The sequence below is a fragment of the Mirounga angustirostris genome, unplaced genomic scaffold (genome assembly GCF_029215605.1).
Source record: "Mirounga angustirostris isolate CCGP_5_RB_7025 unplaced genomic scaffold, mMirAng1.0.hap1 SCAF_8, whole genome shotgun sequence".
Classification (NCBI taxonomy): Eukaryota; Metazoa; Chordata; class Mammalia; order Carnivora; family Phocidae; genus Mirounga; species Mirounga angustirostris.
The window spans coordinates 40224700-40250761 of NW_026991716.1; the positions used below are offsets into that span (position 1 = coordinate 40224700).

The following is a 26062-nucleotide window of genomic DNA, read 5'->3' on the forward strand; positions in this document are numbered from 1 at the left end:
CAAAGTGTTTAGGAGTGGAGTGGAGTGTCCTGATATTTGCAACTTACTTTGAATTGCATCAGAAATAGAATGGATTCATTGATGGGTGGGATAGATGTGTGGTATGGGGATAAGGCACATACAGACAAATGTTAACAATTGTAGAATTTCTCTGTATTTGAAGTCCATATGAGTATCTCTTTGTATTTAAAGTTTTCATGATCTTTTCTTGGGGGAAATTTTATTGTCTTGGGGAAGGTTTATTGTGAAGGAGTGAGAGCCTTTAGTGAATGGGGCCCCCCCGAGAGGCTGAGAGGACCCCTCCAACAATGCAGAGGCCTCAGGGGGAAACTGGGGGGGACCAACTGGCCTGGAACTAGGACCCTGGAGGCACCTGGGTGCTGGGGTGGGACAAGAAAGAGTAAAAGGATCAAGGGGCCCGGTATGGAGAGTGGGAAAGAAGGAGGGCAATTAGAATCTACCTTTGAATGTCCTTGGACAAGGAGATTACATATATTACTTACTGGTTTTCCTATTGTCTTAGGCGCTTAAAGCTCAAGAGAGCCAAGATAGCAATGTGGGCTAGTGAAATTCAGCTGGCTACTTGGGCAGCATTTCCAAATGGCAAGATAGTATCAGGGCTTAGGGTTAGGTTCTCAGGATTGCAAAAGCAGAGGTGAAAACATCTGAGTGCCCCATGTGTGCCCAGATCCTGCTAGCCCACTTCACAGGAGATTACTAACAAACCAGAATGGTGAGATCTGGAACTGCCAAGTGGATCAGATGCTTGGGGCACATGGCCATTGCATTTTCTCTCCTGTGGGCTTGAGAAACAGCTATCTTCAGAAGCCTCCTTAATGAGCAGAGCAACATAGCAAGGGGGATGAGGGGAATGACTGGGACGATGGGTTAGTGGTTGACACTGACTTCGGCTGGTTGGATGCAGGCCTGCACGTCCAACTGGAATGTTTGCCTTGGCCGGACTTAGCACACTCTCCCCTGGACAGGGCTGGAGACACATTCTCACGTTCTTGACCCGTGGTCTTCTCCTTTCTAGATGCTACATTTCTTCTGTTAACAGATTTTTTTTTTTTTTCCTTCATGTGACACAATGGATTAGGTTGTGACCTCTTAAGTCAATTACCCCCCGGGTATTTTCAATGACTTCTTAACCACACCTTTGCATACAGGAGTCAGAGGTACATAAAATAACCCGTGGTTGGGGGGTGGGGGTGGGAGTTGCTAAGAAAGAAGAAAGGGTGGTTGTAGAGATAGATAGCCAGTTGAGTACCCAGACTATTTAAGTCAGTCCCTTTTCAGAGTTTATGGTCTCTGCGGCTTCTGTTTGGATTTTAATCCTGTGAGTTTTCATGCCTCCCACTTATCCTTCCCAGCTGGAACATGGAACCATTTTTGATGCTTTGGAAAGTGGCATTTTTCTGTAACATTCTATTCCTACAGTGCATCTTTGGTTTGAGCTCAATCAAGTATCCACTTATCATTAATGTTGAGTCTGATGGGATTCTCTCTCACCATCCCAGCTGCAGCTCCTAACAGCAGCAACCTGACTGGCAGATAGAAAATTGCGCATCGTCACGATCTTGGCTAACTGAGGTATTGTAGGCGTTTGTCAAGACTGGTGTCAAAACATTTCATTGTGTGTAATTAAGAAAAAACCACACACACACACTAAACCAATATTGAGTCTAGTGGATGACATGCATGCTGAACTGGTATTTGTAACATATTGTGAAATGCATCCGGAATAGGATGACTTTAGAGATCTTCATTTTAGACAGTGGGGAAACAGACACAGAGCTTGTAGGCCACATGTTAATGGAGCAACATCCCTTACTGATTTGTATGTAAAAAGTAGTATTTATTAATTTTTTTCTAATTTCAGAAGAAGTGCATGTGTATTGTAAAAAAGCTGAAGACTGAGTAGCTTCATTTAAGTGTGGTTGTGAATGATGAGGTTGTGTTGTGTGGGAAACCACCTTTCCGTTGTGGGCCTGAGATACTCTGGGGCTGGAAGAGGGGGTAAGCTGTTAAATAACAAACATTCAACTGCGGAAATTTGAAAGATCTAATTGGCTTTATTAATAGATTCACAAATCGGACAGCACCCCATCCAGCAAGTAAAGGAGAGCTCCGAAGGACTACAGAAAAGGAAATGTTTTTAAAGGTAGAGAGGGAGTGGAAAAGAGGAAATTATCGGCAAAGAATCCATTGTTTTAGGCAAGGTCGCCCTCTTAATGGGAACTGATGGCGTCTATCAGTAAATTTCTTAGGGCTGCCCAGGAAATCTCTGTGTGGACTAGTGAAAGGTCACATTTCTGGGGGGTTGAACCTGCAGTTAGGTTAGGTATTAAGTCTGGGTTTCCTGACTTGGAGCCTTAACCTAAGTGACACCATTTGGGGCCTGTGGTTTTCATTTTAACAATATACAGAGAGCATGTCCATGAGCCCTGGCCTGTTGCTCAGCAGTGGGTTTGACTAGCGCTTAATACTATTGGCGGAAGCGCCCGAGCAGCTTTCTTAGGGGCTGCACAAATAAGAATCTCTCCTCTTATCAGTGTTGACCATGGCCAGGGGTCCTGTGTAGTGTTTTTTCTTACCTTGAGAGAAATCTGGAAGGAAGAAATTCTGGGGGCGCCCGGCTGGCTCAGTCGATAGAGCACATGACTCTTGATCTCGGGGTTGTGAGTTTGAGCCCCACGTTGGGGGTAGAGTTTGCTTAAAAAAATGATAAAGAAATTCTGTATGTAATGCTATAAAAATACCTCCAACAGTGAAGAGAATAGTGTGAACGTATGCTAGTGCTGTGCACAAGGGGATGGAGAGAGAACATACCCATATTTGCTTGGTTAGCTCTGGAAGGGATACACAAGCAGTAATCGTGGCTTCTGTTGGGATATTGGGTGGACTAAGGCCTGGCTGTATGGGGGAAGCGGGGCAGGAGGAGCGAGGCTTGCCTTTTTATAGTTTTTGAGTTTGCAACCTAGGTACATGATTCCTATTCAAAATTAAAGTATGGAACACAAAAAAACGGGAAATTTTAGGGCTTTGGTATTCCCTGACTAAGCACAATTTCAGTCATAAGACTAAGCACAATTTCAGTCATAAGACCAGACTTTTTTTTTTTGAGGGGGGAGGGGCAGAGAGAGAGAGAGAGAGAGAATCTTAAGCAGGCTTTAAGCTCACATGCTTCCCCTTTCACAAAGATATCTGGGCAGACCCCAGGCTTTGTGGGATTTGGGGGATGCAGAATAATGTTGTCTTCTAGAGCACATGCTCCAAAAGCAGGCATTATGGGATGTTTGTGGTTCCTGGGAATCAAATCCGCTCACTTGCCAGAGTATCTGACTTCCCTGCGGCTCCCTCCTTGTCGCTTGAGCTTTTAGGGATGGAGAGATAGTCACTTTGACTTTGGTCTAGAGACTTCTGATGAGAAGCCCTTCTGCAAAATGTATTGAATAAATTAGAACACAGACTTCCATTATCTGTTCTTGAAATGGGGCCTCCATCTCTCTGCGAAGATGTCTGGAGAATGGAAATCCAAACACAGAATTAGGAATCCTAACATTAATGCAGTTTTCATTTCCTATCAGCTTACTCCAATGTCTCGGAGATGTTATTAAAAATGCATGCAGGATGTGCATGAGATAAAACATATCAAAATTCAAACTGATTCCAATTTCCATTGACACTCCATTGCTCTGGCCCTCTGGCTTCTAGCAGCTTTAGCCATCTGGGGCCCAGCCCAGAGCATGCGGGTGAGGAAAAAGATCCCCTGAACCGCCATAAAGCTCGAGAAGCTTAGTTCAAAGGAGGTTCTTTCCCACCCTCACTCAGGGACTGTGGAATCGGTAACTTACTATTTTTTTTTTTAAAGATTTTATTTATTTATTTGACAGAGAGAGACACAGCGAGAGAGGGAACACAAGCAGGGGGAGTGGAAGAGGGAGAAGCAGGCCTCCCGCGGAGCAGGGAGCCCGATGCGGGGCTCGATCCCAGGACCCTGGGATCACGACCTGGGCCGAAGGCAGATGCTTAACGACTGAGCCACCCAGGCACCCTCGGTAACTTATTTTATATTAATAATAATAGCTTTCCCTTATTGGGCACTTACTATTGTGCCAGGTTACATGCTTTTTATGTAATAACTTAGTTAATCCTCACAATCTAATGAGGTAAATTGCTATTATCGTTCCCATTTTATGGATGAAGAAACTGAGAGAGGTTAAGTGACTTGCTGAAGGGCATACAGACAGTGAGTGATAGAACAGGAATTTCAACCCAGGCAGCCTGGCTCCCCAGCCTTGCTTATCAACCACTTCTCCTGACTTCTGGCTGAGCGTGTGTGTGTGCGCGCGCACACACACCCATCCCTCCCACCCCCCTCCATTCCAGCAACCCTCAGTTTGTTTCCTGAGATTAAGAGTCTCTTATGGTTTGTCTCCCTCTCTGGTTTCATCTTGTTTCATTTTTCCCTCCCTTCCCCTATGATCCTCTGTCTTATTTCTCAAATTCCTCATATCAGTGAAATCAGATGATACTTGTCCTTCTCTGATTGACTTATTTCATTTAGCATAATACCCTCTAGTTCCATCCACATCGTTGCAAATGGCAAAATTTCATTTTTTTGATGACTGCATAATATTCCATTGTATATATATACATCACATCTTCTTTATCCATTCATCTGTTGATGGACATCTAGGCTCTTTCCATAGTTTGGCTATTGTGGACATTGATGCTATAAACACTGGGGTGCATGTGCCCCTTTGGATCACTACATTTGTATCTTTGGGGTAAATACTTAGTGGTGCAATTGCTGGGTCATAGAGTAGTTCTATTTTCAACTTTTTGAGGAACCTCCATGCTGTTTTCCAGAGTGGCTGCACCAGCTTGCATTCCCACCAACAGTGTAGGAGGGTTCCCCTTTCTCCCCATCCTTGCCAACATCTGTCTTTTCCTGACTTGTTAATTTTAGCCATTCTAATTGGTGTGAGGTGGTATCTCATTGAGGTTTTGATTTGGATTTCCCTGATGCCGAGCAATGTTGAGCACTTTTTCGTGTGTCTGTTGGCCATTTGACGTCTTCTTTACAGAAATACCTGTTTATGTCTTCTGCCCATTTCTTGATTGGATTCTTTATTCTTTGGGTATTGAGTTTGATAAGTTCTTTATAGATTTTGGTTGCAAATATCTTCTCCCATTCTGTCAGTTATCTTTTGGTTTTGTTGACTGTTTCCTTTGCTGTGCAAAAGCTTTTTATCTTGATGAAGTCCCAATAGTTCATTTTTGCCCTTGCTTCCCTTGCTTTTGGCGATGTTTCTAGGAAGAAGTTGCTGAGGCTGAGGTTGAAGAGGTTGCTGCCTGGGTTCTCCTCAAGGACTTTTTTTTTTTTTTTTGAAGATTTTATTTATTTGACAGAGGGAGACACAGTGAGAGAGGGAACACAAGCAGGGGGAGTGGGAGAGGGAGAAGCAGGTTTCCCACAGAGCAGGGAGCCCGATGCGGGGCTTGATCCCAGGACCCTGGGATCATGACCTGAGTCGAAGGCAGACGCTCAATGAATGAGCCACGCAGGCACCCCCTCCTCAAGGATTTTGATGGATTCTGGTCTCACATTTAGGTCTTTCATCCATTTGAATCTATTTTTATGTGTGGTGTAAGGAAATGGTCCAGTTTCATTCTTCTGCATGTGGCTGTCCAATTTTCCCAACACCATTTGTTGAAGAGACTGTCTTTTTTCCATTGGACATTCTTTCCTGCTTTGTCGAAGATGAGTTGACCATAGAGTTGAGGGTCCATTTCTGAGCTTTCTATTCTGTTCCATTGATCTATGTGTCTGTTTTTGTGCCAGTACCATACTGTCTTGATGATGACAGCTTTGTAATAGAGCTGGAAGTCCAGACTTGTGATGCCACCAGCTTTGCTTTTCTTTTTCAACATTCCTCTGGCTATTTGGGGTCCTTTCTGGTTCCATACAAATTTTAGGATTATTTGTTCCATTTCTTTGAAAAAACTTGGTATTTTGATAGGGATTGCATTAAATGTGTAGATTGCTCTAGGTAGCATAGACATTTTCACAATATTTGTTCTTCCAATCCATGAGCATGGAACGTTTTTCCATTTCTTTGTGTCTTCCTCAATTTCTTTTATGAGTATTCTATCGTTTTCTGAGTACAGATTCTTTACCTCTTTGGTTAGATTTATTCCTAGGTATCTTATGGTTTTGGGTGCAATTGTAAATGGCATCGACTCCTTAATTTCTCTTTCTTCTGTCTTGTTGTTGGTGTATAGGAATGCCACTGATTTCTGTACATTGATATTATATCCTGCCACTTTACTGAATTCCTGTATGAGTTCTAGCAGTTTTGGGGTGGAGTCTTTTGGGTTTTCCACATAAAGTATCATATCATCTGCAAAAAGTGAGAGTTTCACTTCTTCTTTGCCGATTTGGATGCCTTTTATTTCTTTTTGTTGTCTGATTGCTGTGGCTAGGACTTCTAGTACTATGTTGAATAACAGTGGTGATAGTGGACATCCCTGCCGTGTTCCTGACCTTAGGGGGAAAGCTCTCAGTTTTTCCCCATTGAGTATGATATTTGCTGTGGGTTTTTCATAGATGGTCATTTAAGCCATTTTAAATCTCTCCCTTAGAACAGCCAAACTCACAAGCCAATGAATACACCCAGGATGTCAAGGAAAGGTTACATTATGTTTGCTGTATTTTGTTAACAAATCAAGGAAATATTCAAAGCATTTTAGAAAGAGTTCAGTGACAGTGTTTGAGGCCTAATAGGGACAACTTTACTTGTTTGGAAACATCCCCCGAAACTTTATGAATGCTGGAAGAGAAAGGAGTATACTCCACTTGGTTGATGTACTATGTAGAGGATGTAAATTCAGTTCGGTCCCACAAATATTTATGGTATGGCTGCTACGTGCCAACAGAGTCCTTGCCCTCAGGGAGCTCACAGTCAAGTGGGGGTGGTGTACAGGGACCTGACAGGTGAGCACGTGGATGTAAAAAGTGATTAACATTGGTGGCCACATAGCCAACCCCGACTTGGGGCATTGGGCGAGGCTTTCTGGGGGACATGCCAGCAGAGTCCTAAGGCTGAGTGGAAGCTTTGCTGGCCGTTGTTCTAGCTCCTGGCAGTGTTACACTTTCCCTAAAGAGAGGACTATCTGTGTGTTATGGAAGCTGGAGCTGAAAAGCCCACTCAGAGGCTTCTCTGCCTTGAGAAATGTAACTGATGAAACTAACATCTCGAGTTTCCCTCTTTCTCCTTTCCTTTTTCTTCCAAGATCTTCCCATGCATGGGACAGATTCCAGCAAACTTGAGGGTAGGATGTGGGTAAGCAGACATTACCTAGGATATGTCATTCAGCAGTCAGAAGGGTCTTTAGCTAATAGTGTCTGTTCTCTCATTGTTAAGTAGCGGTAAGAGCTGAAGGAGTGGCTGGGAGCCTCAGAAATTAAATCTGGGCTCATGAAAGCACGAGTTGGCTCACTCTCTCGCCCTTAATGACAGGCTGATAGATAATGGGCAAGTTCTTTAACTCCGGTTGTCAGTTCTGTGGATGATGATGGTACCCTCACTGGAGCAGGGGACTGTAGGGAATGATAAATCGAAGGTATTAGATGGCACTGGCAGCCTGAAGGAAAAAAAGGCGAAATACCGATGCCTGAAAGACACTTGACATTTTCTTTTCCCCAGACAGCATGAACTCAGGGGAAGCATCCAGTTTGTGGTAGCTGGGGTAGAGGGGTGAGCTGCAGAACACAGAGGAGAAGCTAGGAAAGAAAGAGTAGAGCAGTCAGGAGAGCCGTCTTTCCCTGAACTGGGGTTTGAGGCTAGCTTCCTTGGGATCTCGCCCCAGACTTTTCCCTTACCTCTCTAGTCCCCAGAGTTAGGACTTGGGTCTGAATTTAGCTGAGTCCTAAGTCAAAGCCTAAATTTAGCAGTATATGGTCATGTTTTTTTTTTTTTTTTTTAAGATTTTATTTATTTATTTGAGAGAGAGAGCACAAGCTGGGGGGGGTTGGGCAGAGGGAGAGGGACTAGCAGACCCACTGTGCCACCCAGGCTGGTCATGGATGTTTAAGAAAATTGCTTAAATTTTATTTTAAGAAAACTTGCCCCCGCCACATACTGTGCACACACACACACACATATATATACATATATGTATATGTGTATGTGTATATATATATATATATATATATATATAAATGTTTTTCTTTGGGGCGCCTGGGTGGCTCAGTCCATTAAGCATCTGCCTTCAGCTCAGGTCATGATCCCAGGACCCTGGGATGGAGCCCCACAGCAGGCTCCCTGCTCAGTGGGGGGTCTGCTTCTGCCTCTTCCTCTGCCCCTCCCCCCTGCTTGTGCTCTCTCTGTCTCTCTCAAATAAATAAATAAATAAAATCTTTTAAATTAAAAAAATGTTTTTCTTTGACTTTTAAAGAACACTTATCACATTTGTTTCTCATGCAAAATTGTGGCCAGATAAAAAATATCCTAAAATGAAATAAATAATCAAAACAAAAAGCCCTTGGGGGCGCCTGGGTGGCTCAGTTGGTTGGGCGACTGCCTTCGGCTCAGGTCATGATCCTGGAGTCCTGGGATCGAGTCCTGCATCGGGCTCCCTGCTCGGCAGGGTGCCTGCTTCTCCCTCTGACCCTCCCCCCTCTCATGTGCTCTCTCTCTCTCATTCTCTCTGTCTCAAATAAATAAATAAAATCTTTAAACAAAACAAAACAAAACAAAACAAAACAAAACAAAACAAAAAGCCCTTGAATTTTGCTGAAATGAAATTTCAATTATAAATAAGTATTTGCTTGGAATGAACATTGTCCTCTTTGATATAATAGATAAATATATTGAGCAGTAACTCTTTGGCACACTGTGCTAAGTACTTGAATTTTAATTTAATCACTCCCTGCAAAAAAAAAAAAAAAAGGTATAAAGTTGCTTCCTCATGTTCTTAGGAGAGAGTGAAATCTGCCGCCTGTATCCCAAGCCCTGTCTCCCCCTCTGCATTTGCAGTCCCCCTACCTGGTTTCACTTTCTTTCTTTCTTTTTTTTTTTTTTAAAGATTTTATGTATTTATTTGACAGAGAGAGAGAGTTAGCGAGAGCAGGGACACAAACGGGGGAGTGGGAGAGGGAGAAGCAGGCTTCCCGCCGAGCAGGGAGCCCGATGGGGGCTCGATCCCAGGACCCTGGGATCATGACCTGAAACGAAGGCAGACGCTTAACGACTGAGCCACCCAGGCCACTGGTTTCACTTTCTTCACAGGACTTTTTTGCATCCCTCATCTTCACATTTATTTCCCCACCATTTTTTTTAGAAAAGATTTTATTTATCTGAGAGAGAACACGGGTGGGGAGGGGCAGGGAGCCCCCACTGAGAGCAGGGAGCCCCATGCAGGGCTCGATCCCAGGACCCCAGCATCATGACCTGAGCCGAAGGCAGACCCTTCACCGACTGAGCCACCCAGGCGTCCCTCCACCACTTTAAACCTTGTTATTGAAATATAATATAGGTGCCGAAAAGTGCATTTAGGTGAACTGCTGGATGGATTTTTCAATCATCATGGGCTTAAAGAATTTATTCTTATTGTGAAATATACATAACATCCTTAGCATTCCAGCTGTTTTCAGTGTACAATTTGGTGGCATTCAGGACAGTCGTCTCCAGAACATTTTCGGCCATGTCAGCTGAAACTCTGTCCCCAGGCAACACCAGCCCCCTAGGCCCCTCCCCAGCGCCCGGGAACCAGCATTCTACTTCTGTCTCTAAGCATTTGATGCCTCCGGGGACCTCCTGAAGGGCCATGGACTTCTGAGATGAAGTGGACTGCCTGTGGCCCTGAGACCAGACACCATGTGCCGCTCATTTCTTTTTACTCATGTAAATTTATTAATGTCCAGCTGTGTGCCGACAGTCCCCACCAGCAAGGGTGCCTTGAAGATTGTACTCATGGATTTTCCTCTCAGTTCCCACCATGACCGGGAGAAACTGCTCTGCTGCTAAATGTTTCAGTGTCAGAACGTGGTCTCCAGGGTGAGTGACGGGAGCTGTCCGCTTCCCAGTGAACTGCTCTTGCCTGTCGCGGTAATCAGTGGATTCCTTCCCTTTAAGTGGATTCGGTTACATGCTCAGTGGTGGTTTGAATACCATCTCTTAGAATAAATCGAAGCCGCGTTTGAAGGATGCTGCCTCCAATAGTGATGATTTCTGAATTTTTCTTCTTCATCTGCTCTGAAAGGCTTGCTCCCTAAATACGAAGGTTTTGTATTCAAGTGCCTTGGCTTCGAAGAAAAATGTGTGAAGCATGCAGTTCTGCCTCGTTCCTGCCCCAATTCCTTCCCTAAATCGGAATCCTGTGTAGCTGAGCAAGGAACATCTGGAACTTTTAAAGACCCGTTTCATCTGGGAGAAAGGTTTAGAGTGTCTCTGGAACATGAAAAAGCATACTCAGAAACTGAAAAGATCGGATGCGTTGGGAGAACATGTCCATGCCTTATTCCAGAGTATGAGAATCGTGAGGACATTTGGTTTGGAGGAAGCGGGCAGTCCTGCAAATGAGGCCTTAACTCTCTCCAAAGCCCCTTAGAGCCAACCCAGTGAGTGGTCCAGGCGTCAGAAAAGTGGATCAGAATTTTGTCACAGGAGTTGGAGAAGACAGAAGAGAAGCTGTATTTCCTTCCACTTTAAAGTAACAAGGACCAGGACGCCTGGGTGGCTCAGTCAGCCTTTGGCTCAGGTCATGATCTCAGGGTCCTGGGATCAAGCTCCGCTTGGGCTCCCTGCTGGGCTGGGAGTCCGCTTCTCCCTCCCTCTGCTGTTCCCCTGCTTGTGCGTGCACGCTCTCTCTCTCAAATAAATACATACATAAATAAATAAAATCTTAAAAAAGAAAATAAAGTAACAAGGACCAACAACCTCTAACCCCCTGTTGTTTTGGAGGAACTACTGAGGATGGATGAAGTTTCACTGGAAAATTATGGTTCTCAACTCATAGTGCCCTCCCTGTATTAGAAGTACACAGCCACGCCCTGTGCCACGTGATTTTGTGTTACTCTCCCACTGGTATGGATGGAGTATCTGTCCTCCCTTCAGTGGTTTTAGGCTTTCCCAGGTACCTTGCTTTGGCCAACAGAATATGGGCAGAAGTGACAGTGGGCCGTCTCACTCAGCCCGGTTGTGCTGATGCCTTTGATGTGAGAAGAGTATGCCCTGGGGGAGCTGCCGATCCCAGGGGAATGAGACCAATCTCAGGGAGCAAACCTGAATCTGAGCTGCACCTTGGAGCCAGGCTGACCCGCAGCCTAAAGTATACTGACCTCGTTGGCCTCTAAATTCATGAATGATTAAATATGTGCTTGTTGTAGGCCGCTATATTTTGGGGAAGTTTGTTACAGGGCAGTATTATGGCAATAGATGACTCATGCAAAGACCAAAATGCAGAAGCAGAGAGTAAAAGGCTAAGTGAAGCAGACGGCTGATGCCTAAGGAAGGAAGGAAGTGATGGTGGGGTCTGAACAAAGAGCAAGTAGGGACGGGCCTCCACGAAGAATAAGGTGAGGATGAGAGGCAAGGGGTATTAGAGCTGCTGCAGCTCCTTTAGATGTTGGGATGGGCATTGGCATAGCAACAACACATACACACACACACACACACACACACAACCTAGCCCCTCTGTGCCTTTGACGAGCACTGGGCTTTTCTGGTGTCATTGTCCAATGTTATCTGAGAGGTTTCCAGGGAGGGAGTTGGTGTTGGATTCCCAGGAAAGTGTAGACTCCCAATTTTAGGGTCCACCTGGGCTCATGTTTGCAATATATGGATGGAGCAATAAAGGAAAGGTGGGGCATGTGAGATGCTCATTCCATCCCTTGCCCTCCTTAATGTCCATCACCCAGTTGCCGAAATGTTTTGTTTTGTTTTTTAAGATTTTCTTTTAAGTAATCTCTACACCCAATGTGGGGTTCAAACTCATGACGGGGATGGGCCCTCTGAAGCACATACGCCTGGTGTGAGCTGGGGTCTGTAAGGTCTTGTGACCTTGGGGAAGTTATTTAATCTCTTCAGATGGAGATCTAGGGAATGGAAATAGTCATAGTACCTACCCCATAGGCTTGTCCTGAGGTGTGAGAGACAGTGAGCACCTGCCACAATGCCTGGCGCAGAGTGAGGCCCTCCCTAGATTAACACCAGTGACCATGCTGCCATTTTGTAACAAGAACTGATATCCAGTGTTCAGTAAGGAACTGACACATCTTGTTTTTCTGAGCCTAGATATTTCATGAAGACAGGAGTCCCACCCAATGGATTATAACACCTGACCAAGTCCTGAACTCTCAGTGGCATACTCTGAGGAGAAAGCAGTTCTCCCACCACTTATTATTTTCTTCTTCAGTCCACATCAGTCCAAAGTCACTGGCTTTTGTTGTTCCTCTTCTGTTTTTCTCAGGGAAGTCTGTTTATTCTGGAGTTTGTAGGGGAGAGCCAGTTGGAGGTGGACCTGAAGAAGCAGATGGCAGAGCTCAGTAGGATGCCCCACCTTACCACCAGCTTGGGGTGTGGGCAGCATTATTTTCTAGTTGGCTCTTCTGCCACGAGCTGGGTAACCCCTCTGTCACACCTCTGGTATATAAAAAGGATCAGATGACCTTTATCACAACTTCAGCTGGGGTATTTTTAGCTAGACACTAACTTGCATTTAGTTTCCTAATCTACTGTATATGATTGCTCTAGTTCCGTCTTGTGCTCTCCTTTTCCAGGGGGAGAATTTCCCAGATCAGTGGGCTCCCTGCCCAGCCATTTTTACATTTTCTCTTAGAGTTTGTGTAGAAGAGCCCATCTGCCCAAGAAGGCATTTGCTTCCAATAGCCAGTCCTTCTGGAGGCTCTTTGTCCTTGGTCCTGGTTCAATACCTGAGTTGGGGGCACAAGGGGGTTTAGCAGCCCTCTTCATAGAGTATGTGGTGCGCAGGGTAAGGGGGATGACCTTACTCCCTCCCCAGAGGCCTCTGACTCTTCAACAACTTGCAACATTGAAAATTGCTTCTACTGTTTTCTCTCCTCTCTCCTTCCCCAAGGGAACAGGCCAAATGCTGTTCAGTTCCTCTTGCATCAGATTTGAGTTTGTACTTCATTATAGAAATCAGTCATAGCAGGAAATGCTCTTAACAGAAGCGCACCCTTGCTGGCTTCTTACCACGTGCATGTCATTCTAAGTGCTTTATGTGTGTTTATTCATTAATCCTCTCAATTACCTTTCAGACTGGGTACTACAAATTATCCCCCTTTAGAGATGAGGAAACTGAGTCTCACAGAAGCTGAGTAGCTTGCCCAGAGGTGCACAGCTCCCTCTCCCCGCCCCTCCCTCCCCCTTCTTCCTTCTCTCCATTGCCTCCCAAGGTTGCAGGGGAACGCATTCTGTACAGGTCAGCCTCTGGGCACAGAGTAGGGTGGGGACAGTGGGGAGTGGACCTGGAGGGGCAAAGGGAGGATATGAGGATACATAGCACACATGACTTTCACCTCCTTCTTCCACTGAGGGATCTGCAGGGACCATTTCCTATTGGGTCAAACTGGTATTCAAGGAATTCCACAACAACCCCACCAAATTCAGCCTTCTCCCGTCTGGATCTATAGAGAACAGGCCTCAAACTCCATTTGCTGGGATCCTTACTCTGTGTGTCTGTTTTATATATTGTGTATGTTATTTAAATACATTTAAAATCTTATTTGTTTATGTTACCCTGATATCCAGGCCAAGGGGATTTTTGTGCTTATGGGGGCAAACATCACCCCAGGCCTCTCCCGGACAGTCTGGCAGCCTAGGATGGGAATAGCCTGGCCGGTACGGAGATGGCAAATGGACCCTCTCCCTGCTGAGAGCACATGAGAAGGTTCTCATAGAGCGGTGAGACTCTCAGCTCTGAATCTAGAGAGACTGGGTTTACACTCCAACTTTGTCACTTATTGATTGGACTCGTACTTCATGCCTGGAGTTTGTCTTTCCTCATCTGTAAAATGGGGATGGCTCTTACAGGGCTTTACTGTGGTGAGGATTAAATGAGATCATGAATGTACAGAGATTGGCATATCAGACTGTCCCCTGGGGAAGGGGCTGGGCTGTACTCACCTTGCAATCCCTGCCCCTAGCACAGGGCCTGGCATACAGCAGGTGCTTGGGAGCTGTTTCCTGACCTGAAAAGATGTTGAGGCCCTTTGAGGATTTGGGTCCTGCTAGTGTTAGCGGGCTCTGAGATAATTAATGCTCCCTCTCCCTCGTCCCTGCCGAGCCCCCTTGCCTACCCCTGAAGGTCTTCGAAGGTGACTGTGTGTCAGTAATCCACTCTACCCCCATTTTCCCAGCGCCCTCTTTGTCGCAGGCCCAGTGAGGCCTCAGCCTGAAGGCAACAGTACTCTCCGGCACCTTGTATTTCCCTTGGCCTGGCTTACACTGCCCTCTGCCGTGTGCTTGCGGGACAAGCGTGTTAAGGGAGGGTTTGCGGTGACTTTTTCTTGACATTGGGGAATAGAGGCTCCCCTATAGGGGCTGTTTGCAGTGCTGTTGTGAGGAGAGGTAGTATTTAAGACCCCCTTCCCAATTTAGCTTGCAACTCCTGAGGCTTGCCAAACACAAGAGGCTTTTTACCAACGTCCCTGACCACTCTGGCCATCAGATAATGCCATCTTAGCAGGCTCAGATTTCTCAGGCACTTTGTGTTTGGACTTGGCCAAAAGGAATGGAGTAGAGTTTATTTGATACTATTCCCCATCTGCTGTCTAGTTTCTTCTGAATCCCTGGGCACCTCATTCTTACAGCTGTCCCAGCTGCCCTTAAGCGTCTGCGGTCACAGGAGACGTCGGAGCCAAGCGAGAACGGGAATGGACCCTCCCTAGCTGGTGCTTGCAGCGGCCTGCCTCATCCACCTGCTTACACCACCCAGCCTTCTGTCTGTTGTCCCTTCTCAGAGCTGATCCTGGTCCAGGTCTGTGAACACGAAATAGGGTCCTGCATGTCAGAGTGGGAAATTGGGAGCTAAAGACCGGCCACCTACCATTGACCTCGCTGTGGAACCTGCTAGAAGTGTATGCCAAAGCCCCAGCTGAGGTCCCAGCTGATGGCCAACACAAGTCACCAGACATGAAGGAGGAAGCTCCAGGTACCTTCTGACTGCAACCTCATGAGAGACCCCAAGCAGAGACAGCCTAACAGCCTAGCCAATCCCTAGAATCAGGAGATAATAATGATAGTTGTTTAAAGCCCCAGAGTTTGGGGATGACTTGTTATACAGCAATAGATATCCAGAAAAGGTGGTTTATTAGGATTGTGGGATTCTGGGTATCATCACTGCTTTTCTATATTTTCCAAGATTTCTGCAGTGACCATTTCTTTCTTTCTTTCTTTCTTTCTTTCTTTCTTTCTTTCTTTCTTTCTTTCTTTCTTTCTTTCTTTCTTTCTTTCTTTCTTTCTTTAAGATTTTATTTATTTATTTGACAGAGAGAGACACAGCGAGAGAGGGAACACAAGCAGGGGGAGTGGGAGAGGGAGAAGTAGGCTTCCAGCAGAGCAGGGAGCCCGATGCGGGGCTTGATCCCAGGACCCTGGGATCATGACCCAAGCCGAAGGCAGATGCTTAATGACTATGCCATCCAGGCACCCCAACCATTTATTTCTTTTATAATTGATTAGAAATTGTTATTGAGAATAAAAACACCGGGGCGCTTGGGTGGCTCAGTTGATTGAGTGGTTGAGCAGCTGACCTAGGCTCAGGTCATGGTCTCCCGGTCCTGGGATCCAGCCGTGCATGAGGCTCCCCATCAACGGGGAATCTGCTTCTCTCTCTCCCTCTGCCTGCCCCCACTCATGCTCTCTCTCTCTCTCTCTCACAAATAAATAAATAAAATCTTAAAAAAGAAGAAGAAGAAAAACATGGTCTAATTTTTTTTACCACTTCACCAAGGGAGAAATTAGGTCTGAATTTGAATTGAGGGACTTAAACCAGACTTGGGGAAAAATTTTCCATGCAAGATTAATTAGATGCTGGAAAGCATTAGAGACATATCCAAGTTGGTATGATGGAAAGAGTGGTCCATTTGGAGTGGGGAAACTTGGAAATGAATCTTAGGGGTTTTTTTTTGGGGGGGGGAGGGTGACCTTGAGCGAGTCCTTGCTCAAATTCAGCTTTCTATTTTGAAAAATGCAGCTGGCTGCTTAGGGAAGATAACATCCAGCAGGGCGCCTGGCCCAGAAAAGTGGTAGGTGATCCTACCTAATCAATGCCAATTATGAACAGGCATCTGCAAGCTCTGTGCACGGCCCATCCTTCACTGCCACCAGAGGCTACAGTTCCAATAATGAAAATCTGCCTGGAGAAAAACCACAACCCTTAAAAAAACAAAAAAATCCAGCAACCCTGAGCAGCTCTCCCAGCGGTCCTGGCCTGCGCCGCCCGTCCTAGCTGGCTGGGGGTGGGTAGTGCCGCTCTTTCGGGGACCCGGGCACCCGCGGAGGGCCGGAGCGCGCGGGGCTGGTGTCCTGGCAACCCCGGAACGCGCCTCCGAGCGGGAAGCCTGCGGCCCCGCTGCGCTCTTGCCCTCCGCTCGGGTTCCTTGCCCGCCCGGCGCCCCGCAGTTCTGCGGCCGGTTGGTGGCGTTGATCTCGCCGCATTCTCGGTGGACCGGGTGGAAGCCCCGGAGGTGGAAAGGGAAGGAGCACCTGGCGCGAGCGGGGGCAGCGAGTCTGGGCGGGGGAGAGAACCCACGGGAACTCCGGAGACGTCTCGACCGAGAAAAGCCCGGGGAGAGGGAAGCTCTGATTAAGATGCCAGCCCTGCCCTCTGGACTTTCCAATGGCTTGTGGACTTTCTCTTTGCTTTGATTGATGCCTTTCTTACAAAGGTCTTTTCTTGGTCTCCGGGTTGCTTTATTTATTTATTTTTTTTTTAGATTTTATTTATTTGACAGAGAGAGATACAGCGAGAGAGGGAACACAAGCAGGGGGAGTGGGAGAGGGAGAAGCAGGCCTCCCGCGGAGCAGGGAGCCCGATGCGGGGCTCGATCCCAGGACCCTGGGACCATGACCCGAGCCTAAGGCAGACGCTTAACGACTGAGCCACCCAGGCGCCCCTCCGGGTTGCTTTTAATACTTAAAATCAATGCACGCGTAGATGAGTCCATGTCCCCTGGAAACGGTGCACGGGACTGCCCTCTCCCCTCCATCTGCAGAGCGCCCTGCGGCAGAGAGCTGGAGATTTCAAGAGAAAGGAGACTCCGACCTGACCGCGGTGGAGAGGAGATACAGTTGAGTTGAAGAAGTCGGGAGGGCTGAGTGTGGATTTGGTCGCCAGATCCAAGTATACCAAGGCCGGGAAGTTTAAACCACTTAAAGTTTAAAGGGAGGCCAGTTTGCGGGCATATAAAAAGAATTCCTTGAATAGTAGCCTATGCCCGTGCTAACCCAAGATTTTTTTTTTTTAGCAAAGTTTATTGAGTGATAGTACAAAGCTCCCAGAGAGGGAGGGACCCAAGAGGGTTGCCCCTTAACCCAAGATCTGATGAGGCAGATAGTAGGTCAAAGCAGAGGTTCTCACAAATTACCTCCTTGGATCCGGTAACAGCCCCAGAGGTATATTACTAATAAGCAGGAGGAGTTAGAACCATTAATTGTCCAGTGTGGCTAGGTCAGCAAGGAGAAAAAGGCTTTGGGCTTCTAACTTTAAGCTCCAAACTTTCCCACAGTTTTCCGGGTTGAGCTCAGGTAACGGAATTGCCGTTTCAAAGGTGTTTAAACGTGTTTAAGGCGGTACTGGAAGAGCATGGGACGCTGAGATCCCCGAAGATCCATGACTTCCTTTTCTGCTCTGTAGGTGTGTCCCCTCAGGAGACCACATCTGAGCTCAGCCTAATGTGGAGTCCATGGGTTTCGGGAAGGGAGGGGCTCCACAAACCAGTTGCAAATGAATGCAAAACTGGGGGTGGATATGCATTTTTCCAGCAAGGAGGTCCCATTGCTTTCATGACTTCTCAGGGGAGTCAAGGATCCAAAAAAGGGTTAAAAACCACCGTCCTACACCCTTAGTTTGTTTGCCTTGCGGATAAGCAGGGGTGAGAAACTGAGTGTTTGTTTAAAAGGTATCCACGTTAAGCTAACTTGGCTTGATGTATTATTTTCTGCCCCAGACCATGCTATTGTGTAAATGAGCTGTGATTGACAAGTGCGTGATAAGCGCCTTGGTTATGTAGGGTGTTATTCCTGCCTAAAGACACGGAAATAATTAGCGTGAATTCCGCAGATGGTACCAAAGAAACAGACTTTCTTCACTCCCCATGTCCCCTTGAATTCCTTTCTAGTTGCCAGAACCTTCTCTCAGTCCCTTCTATTGAGTCATCTTATAGCATTTCTGCGAACTTGTTGAGAGTTTCATGTCTTACGGCTGGCTGGACATTGAGTTTGAATACCAATTATCATGCAAAGTGATGACCTTTTCAAGAAGGATGTGCCTTAGCTTCTCTGTATCCCCGCAGCCTCATGAGCTAGACAGAGTGGGGGCAGGTGTGGGTGGCTGGGCTGGAGAGGTAATTGACTTGCTAGAAGTAACTGGAGGTTACTTTACACAATGGGAACGTCACTGTCAGAACGGAAGGGGTCAGACTTGCAACTGCAGCTCTCCTTCTACTTGAGGAGATGTGGAGTGGCAGCCAGAGGCCGTGTTTAAGTGTCTCCAGGTTGTATTTGAGGCTGAGTTACTTCTAGGAAGATCCTGTAGTCAGCTGGATTTGGAGGATGTGCTCTCTGCCTGTTTAGCAGAGAGACCGCTCTTCCTACCCTTGCTTGTCAGACAAGCCTTCCCTGTTATAGCAGCCACCTTCTGGACAGTTGCCAACACAAAACTTCTTAAACAAACAAGGAAATATGCTAAATTTGGAGACAGCGATTTCACTGCTTGCGGCTCAGGGTTATGTAATATATTTAAATTTTGCCCCTAAAATTAAAAAAACAAAACAAAACAAACCGAGAAACTTGTGATGCCATCCCTAGCAACCAATTCTTGCTTTGGTGAACTCTCAAGTCCTCTAGTGGCAAATATACATTTAGAATTGTTTACGTGCTATGAAAAGGCAACCACTGGGGTGCCTGGCTGACTTAGGTTCAGCATCCGACTCTTGACTCCTGGGATCCAGCCCCACTTCAGGCTCTGGGCTGGGTGTGGAGCCTGCTTAACAAGCTTAAGATTCTCTCTCTCCCTCTGCCCCCTACCCCCAGCATGCACTCTCTCCCTCCCTCTCTCTCTCTAAAATAAATAAGTAAATTTAAAAAAAAGGCAACCACTGTTAAAACTGTTAAAACTTATTATAAGTAAATGCTCTAATACTCTAATAAATAACTCAGAACTTACATATGAGTATCAACCTAGAAGATATCTCTACCCTTGCTTTTATTTCTTCTCGACATGTGTAGATCCTTTCTGCATCCTTATAAATTTCATATCTTTTTCTTTTTTTTTTTTTAAAGATTTTATTTATTTATTTGAGAGAGAGAGAACACATGAGAGGGGATAGGGTCAGAGGGTGAAGCAGACTCCCTGCTGAGCAGGGAACCCGATGCGGGACTCAATCCAGGGACTCCAGGATCATGACCTGAGCCGAAGGCAGTCGCTTAACCAACTGAGCCACCCAGGCGCCCTCATATCTTTTTCATAGATATGTTTCTAGAAGTAGAACCACCGGGTCAAAAGTGCACTTCTCACAGGCTTTGGAGGATGCATATGGCCAAAGTGCTTTTTAGTAAGATGGAGACGTTTCCACCAGCAATGTACAAGAATGCCATTCCTCCAAGCGGTGCCAACCTTGGGTATTTGCAAACTCATAGCAAATACTGGTATCTCATTTTAAATTCAGCTCTTTAATTACTAGGAAGGATGGATTTTTTTCCAAGTGTGTATCGGTTATTTGTGCATGTGTGTGTTTTAATGAATTACCTAATCATGTCCTGTGCCCATTTTTTTATCTCTTTGGGTATTTATTGTCATCTTATAAATTTATAAAAACTCATAATTTGTCATGACTATTAACGCTTTTTCTTATTGTATATGCTATGAACTTTCCTCTAGCTTATAGTTTGCTATGGAAGTTTTAAATATATATGTATTCAAATCTATGCATCTTTTCCTTTATTTTGCCTATATTTGATATCTTTCTTAGAAATAATTTCCCCAAACATTCAATGATCACTTTTTCAGGTACATCCTTTAAGTTTTATATTCAAATCTATAATTCATCTGGAATTTATCTGGGGATTAATTAATTTTATTTTCACTGGAAATGGTTAATTATTTCAGCAATATTTTTTTATTTTTAAAAATGTTTTATTTATTTATTCATGAGAGTCAGAGAGAAAGAGAGAGAGGCAGAGGCAGAGGGAGAAGCAGGCTCCCCGCCGAGCAGGGAGCCCGATGCAGGGCTCGATCCCGGGACCCTGGGATCATGACCTGAGCCGAAGGCAGACGCTTAACCATCTGAGCCACCCAGGCACCCCTCAGCAATATTTTTGAATAATCCATTCTTTCCTCATGGACATGAAATTCCACTATTACATAAAATTTTATTCTATCTACATTTTCTGTTTTGTTCTCTTGATTTATCTGTTAGGGCTAGTGTCAGTATCATCTTGATTATTGTAACATCAGGCTACATTTTATAAATTATACTCTATAGCTCTGTAACCTTGAACAAGTAATCGGACATTTTCGACAATTTCTTTATGTGTAAAATTATTTCTGTTTTATTTGCAATTATGGTATTTCATTGCTAATACTGTTTACTTTTCTTAAATATTGGTTTTTCTTGAACTTTGTTATCTACATTATTCGTTTTTTCCATGAAGCCATAGTTCTAATAACCTTTATTTCATTCATTTCTGTTTTTATTTTATGTTATCCTTTTTTGTTTGTTTGTTTTGGGGGGTTTATTCTTTTTTTCCTTATTTCTTGTATTGCAAGTTTAGCTCATTAATTTTGGAGTCTTTGCTTTTTTGTTTGTTTCTAAAAATTTACCTATTTGTTTTAGAGAGAGAGAGGGTGAGAGAGAGAGAACACCAGTGGCAGGGGTAGAGGGAGAGGGAGAGAGAATCTCAAACAGACTCCATGCTGAGCATGGAGCCCGATGCGGGGCTTGATCTTATGATCCTGAGCCAAAACCAAGAGTCAGATGTTTAACTGACTGCGGCACCCAGGCACCCTGGGAATCTTCGTTTTGTTTTTTGTTTTTTTTTTAACACTATAACTTGTCAATTCTCAGATGGACATGTTTCAGAATTTGCACCTTGGAGGTTGGATTGGTCTTCCTAGTGCAGTGGGCCCAGCAGCAGGTGTGAAGTAGTTGTTAGAAACTTTGCTGAATGAGTGCTGAATAATGCAGAAGGTGTGTCTGTGTCTTGGAAGAACATTCCAGAGGCAATTGAGCACTCATTTAAGAAGTGCTGCATCACCTGTGTGCTTGTTGCACAGAGATCAATTTAGGTGGAAAATGTGCACATCAGTGATTGAATTGAAAAGTGACTCAATAATCAGATTTTTGAATGCAAGGTTTAAGAAAGGCTTAACCAATTTGTTTGCTTATATTTTCCTTCTTTAAACATGCGCATGAATGATATGTGCTTAAAATCTACATCTAAGTAAGTCTGAAAGAGTGTTTCAATAAATATATAATCAAGACTCTAAGTGGTAAAGCATTCTGTCGTAGTTTCATTCTTTGTGGTACGTAAAATACTAATGTTTTTTATTTATTTTTTATTTTATTTTTATTTTTATTTTTTTTAAAGATTTTATTTATTTATTTGAGACAGAGCGAATGAGAGATAGAGAGCATGAGAGGGAGGAGGGTCAGAGGGAGAAGCAGACTCCCCGCTGAGCAGGAAGCCCGATGCGGGACTCGATCCCGGGACTCCAGGATCATGACCTGAGCCGAAGGCAGTCGCTTAACCAACTGAGCCACCCAGGCGCCCCATGTAAAATACAAATGTTATTACAATTGCTGGTGCCTCATATTCGGTGAAATACAGGATATACGGTAAATGCATTTCAGGCTCTAATTTCTACTTACTGCTTTACTTTGGATAACCACAAGTTTTGATTTATAGTACTTAAGTCATTGGCCATTAAGCACCTCATGATTTCCAATGCGATGTCCTCTTTTTATTTAGAAGTGTGGTTTGAGTTTCCAAGCTTACGGATGTTTTTGGCTGTCTTTTTATTATTGATTTCTAATTGTATTGTATTGTGGTCAGAGAGTGTGGTCTATGTTACATTTGTTGACACGACTTTTATGGCTTGTAGGTGGGCGGTTACTCCTTTGGCTATCGGGAACCTGTACTCTCTTCTTCGTAGCTCCATGTCTTTCTCAGCTCCTCCTCTGTGCTCCACTCCACCCAGCTAGCTACTCACACCTCAAGCAACCAGTTGACCCTTCCTTTACCTGGGGCGGCTTTAGGTGCCGTGGCATATTCCAGAACAGATCTTCCCATGCTTGGCCGGCTCTGAGAATCACCTGCGGTGCTTCTTAACCATACTGACACCCAGGTCTTCCCCTGCAGGTCTGGGTCAGAGCCCTGGGATCCTGAGTGTTGAACCAAGTGCCCTAAGGTGATCCTCGTGATTGAGCAAACTCGAGAAACTCTGGGCAGTTCGGCATCAGGAAGTGGGATGCTATAGAATGCAGTGGTGGAGCTGCAGAATGTGAGCCTAGTTGCTGCAGGGGATGGAGTTCAAATTGCAGGTTCCCAGGCCTCACTTAGAGAGATTCTAATTCAGTGTCTGTGATGGGATTTAAGAATCTGTATTTTTTTTTTTAAGATTTTATTTATTTATTTGAGAGAGAGAATGAGACAGAGAGAGAGAGCATGAGATGGGGGAGGATGAGGGAGAAGCAGACTCCCCGCTGAGCAGGGAGCCCGATGCGGGACTCGATCCCGGGACTCCAGGATCATGACCTGAGCCGAAGGCAGTCGCTTAACCAACTGAGCCACCCAGGCGCCCAAGAATCTGTATTTTTAACAGGGTTCTTAGGTAATTCTGATGCAGACAGTCCTTATGCCATACCCTGAAAAACCCAAGAATGGGGATCCTGGGAGGGGAGGGAATTGAACTCCAGTCACAGAAGTCTGACTCCTATTTTTTGTAATTTTCTTGTAACTAGAGGTTACATTGTGTCTATTGAGCTTCCATGCGCTATAAAGTTATGCATAAAGAAAGCAATATCCATTCCTCTGACTTTTTTTTTTTTTTTTTTTTTTTTTAGTGACTGGGCAGGCACACAGCTCTGTAGAATGATGAAAGAACATGAATCAGTAATTCTTTAGCAGAGTGAAGATAATGGTTATGATTCTGTATCTGAGAGCCCCTGCTTTCAGGACTCCCTTAGGGGAGTTTGGGGAGTTATCATTCTTTTTCACTTATTTGCTCAAATATTTGTTGAGCATCTACTTCGTGTCAGGCACTTTTCTGGGTGCTGCGAAGATGAATAAGAAATAATAACAAATCTGGTGGGGAAGACGTGTATATAAATTAATGACAATGCTCCAGTGGGAGGGGAACCCATGGAAGTTTCTGATGGCAGGTCTTTGGATTATTCATCGTCTTTCCATGAATAAATCCTTTGGAAGATTGTCTTGAGGTGCTCAATACAATGTACAGATATATAGCTTGATTCAGATGTTATCTCTTCCACTTAATTCCAAGTAGGTGAACTCTGGAGGGTCAAGTAGTCCAGCATATGGTTAGGATTTTTGACTTTAGTGTCACAAGAGTTGCTATCAAATCTGGACCCAGGTGTTTATTTTCTGTGTGATCTCAGGCAAGTTGCTTAACCATCTGTGCCTTAGTTCCCTCATCAGTAAAACGGAAGGATAAGCAATACTTATGTCTGTGGGTGTTATGGGAATTAAGTGGGATAATGCATGTAAAATGTTAACATAATCCCCAATACACAGTACATGCTCAATACATGTTAGTTTTAAAAAAGTAATTTATATAATCTAGGGAACAAGACGGAGGGGTAGGTATTTCATTTCATTAATGAAATCCAATGGTGATGTGTTACGGGTACTAGACACAGTGATTTTCTGGAATCTAAGGGATGCTTTGCTAACACGACATCCTCTGGCAGAAAGATCGGCCCCTCATCTTCTGTTGAAACATGTCTTAGTGTGAGTGAGCCTCCAGGCCTCTGCAAAGTGTCTGTTCACCTAGAATAAGTAAGGGTGCAATAAAGACCATAACTATTGGGGTAAATTCTGACCAGGAAGCCAACATTCTGAGAGGTAGCATGACATGTTTGGCAAGAGCATGGATTCTGGAGCCAGGCTGTCTAGGTTCAAACCCCAGCTCTGCCAAGTTCATCTCTGTGAACTTGGGAAAATTACTTTACCTTCCTGGGCCTCAGTTTTCTCATCTGTAAAATGGAGATAATACTTCATAGAATTGTTTTGAGGTTTAAATGAGTTAATACATGGAAAGTGATTGGAAGACTCCATGACACACAATATGTGTTGTAGGCATGCCTGTTATTATGAAGTTCAAAAGCAAGTGAAACTAAGCTATATTTTTTGGAATACATACTTAAATGGTAAATCTTGAAGAAAAGCAAAGCCATGATTACCGTAAGAGTTAGAGTCAGGATAGTGGTTAATTCTAGTGGATGGAGATATACGAATGGTTTCTGGAGGGCAGTGGGTTGGGGGAAGAGTGGGAGGGGAGGGCTGGCTTTATAATTATTTGTAAAACTGTATTTGTTGTGAGTGCTTTTCTCTGTTTAGATTTCTTTACAGTAAAAAGTTTTGGAAGCCTTTTTTTCTCTAATGGCTTTTATTATAAGGAAAGTAAGTACAGGGCGCTGGGTGGCTCAGTTGGTTAAGCAACTGCCTTCAGCTCAGGTCATGATCCTGGAGTCCCTGGATCGAGTCCCGCATCGGGCTCCCTGCTCGGCAGGGAGTCTGCTTCTCCCTCTGACCCTCCCCCCTCTCATGTACTCCCTCTCTCTCATTCTCTCTCTCTCAAATAAAAATAAATAAAATCTTTAAAAAAAAAAAAGGAAAGTAAGTACACTGTAGAAATTTTGAAAGTATAAAAACAATATTAAAAATAAAAATCATGGTAATTCCACATCTTAGAGAATCAATATTAACGTATTTTTTAAAGATTTATTTTTAAGTAATCTCTACACTCAATGTGGGGCTCAAATTTACAACCCCGAGATCAAGAGTCACACATTCTACAGATTGAGCCAGCCAGGCACACCTTAATGTTAACATTTTGATGTTATTTTTTTATGTGCATAAGAAAAAAAATCTTCACCCTTATAAAGTGTGCAATTCAATGATTTTTAGTATATTTACTAAACCATCACCACAATCAATTTTAGAACATTTTCATCACCCCCAAAGAGAAGCCCATCCTTTTGAGCAGTCACTCCCACCATGTCCCCTATTCCCGCCCCCAGCCCTAGACAACCACTGATGTACTTCTTACCTCTATAGACTTGCCTATTCTGGACATTTCATATAAATGGAATATGTAGTCTTTGGTGTCTGGCTTTTTTCATTCAGTGTTAACGTTTTCAGGTTTCATCTATGTTGCAACATTGTATCAGTACATCATTCCTTTTTTTTTAAAACTTGGGGTGAATTATACATAACATAACATTTGCCATTTTATCCGTTTTTACCCATTGGCATTAATTACCTTTCAACATCACTGCTATTTTTTTAAGGATTTTATTTATTTATTTGACACAGAGAGAGAGGGAGAGAGCAAGCACAAGCAGGGGTAGCGGCAGAGGGAGAGGGAGAAGAAAGCTCCCCGCTGAGCAGGGAGCCTGATGCGGGGCTCAGTCCCAGGACCCCAATATCATGACCTGAGCCAAAGGCAGACGCTTAACAACTGAGCCACCCAGACGCCCCCATCATTGCTACTTTTAAAACATTTTCATCAGTCCAAACAGAAGTGCTGTACCCATTAAGCAGTGATTCCCCATTCTCCCCCC

At 44.6% G+C, this 26062-nt stretch overlaps 1 protein-coding gene across 1 annotated transcript in view; it reads left to right on the top strand.

The window, feature by feature from the left end:
• The window catches only part of SPATS1 (spermatogenesis associated serine rich 1), a 52016-nt gene that overhangs the window by 11403 nt on the left and 14551 nt on the right, over positions 1-26062 (top strand). The window lies entirely within an intron of this gene.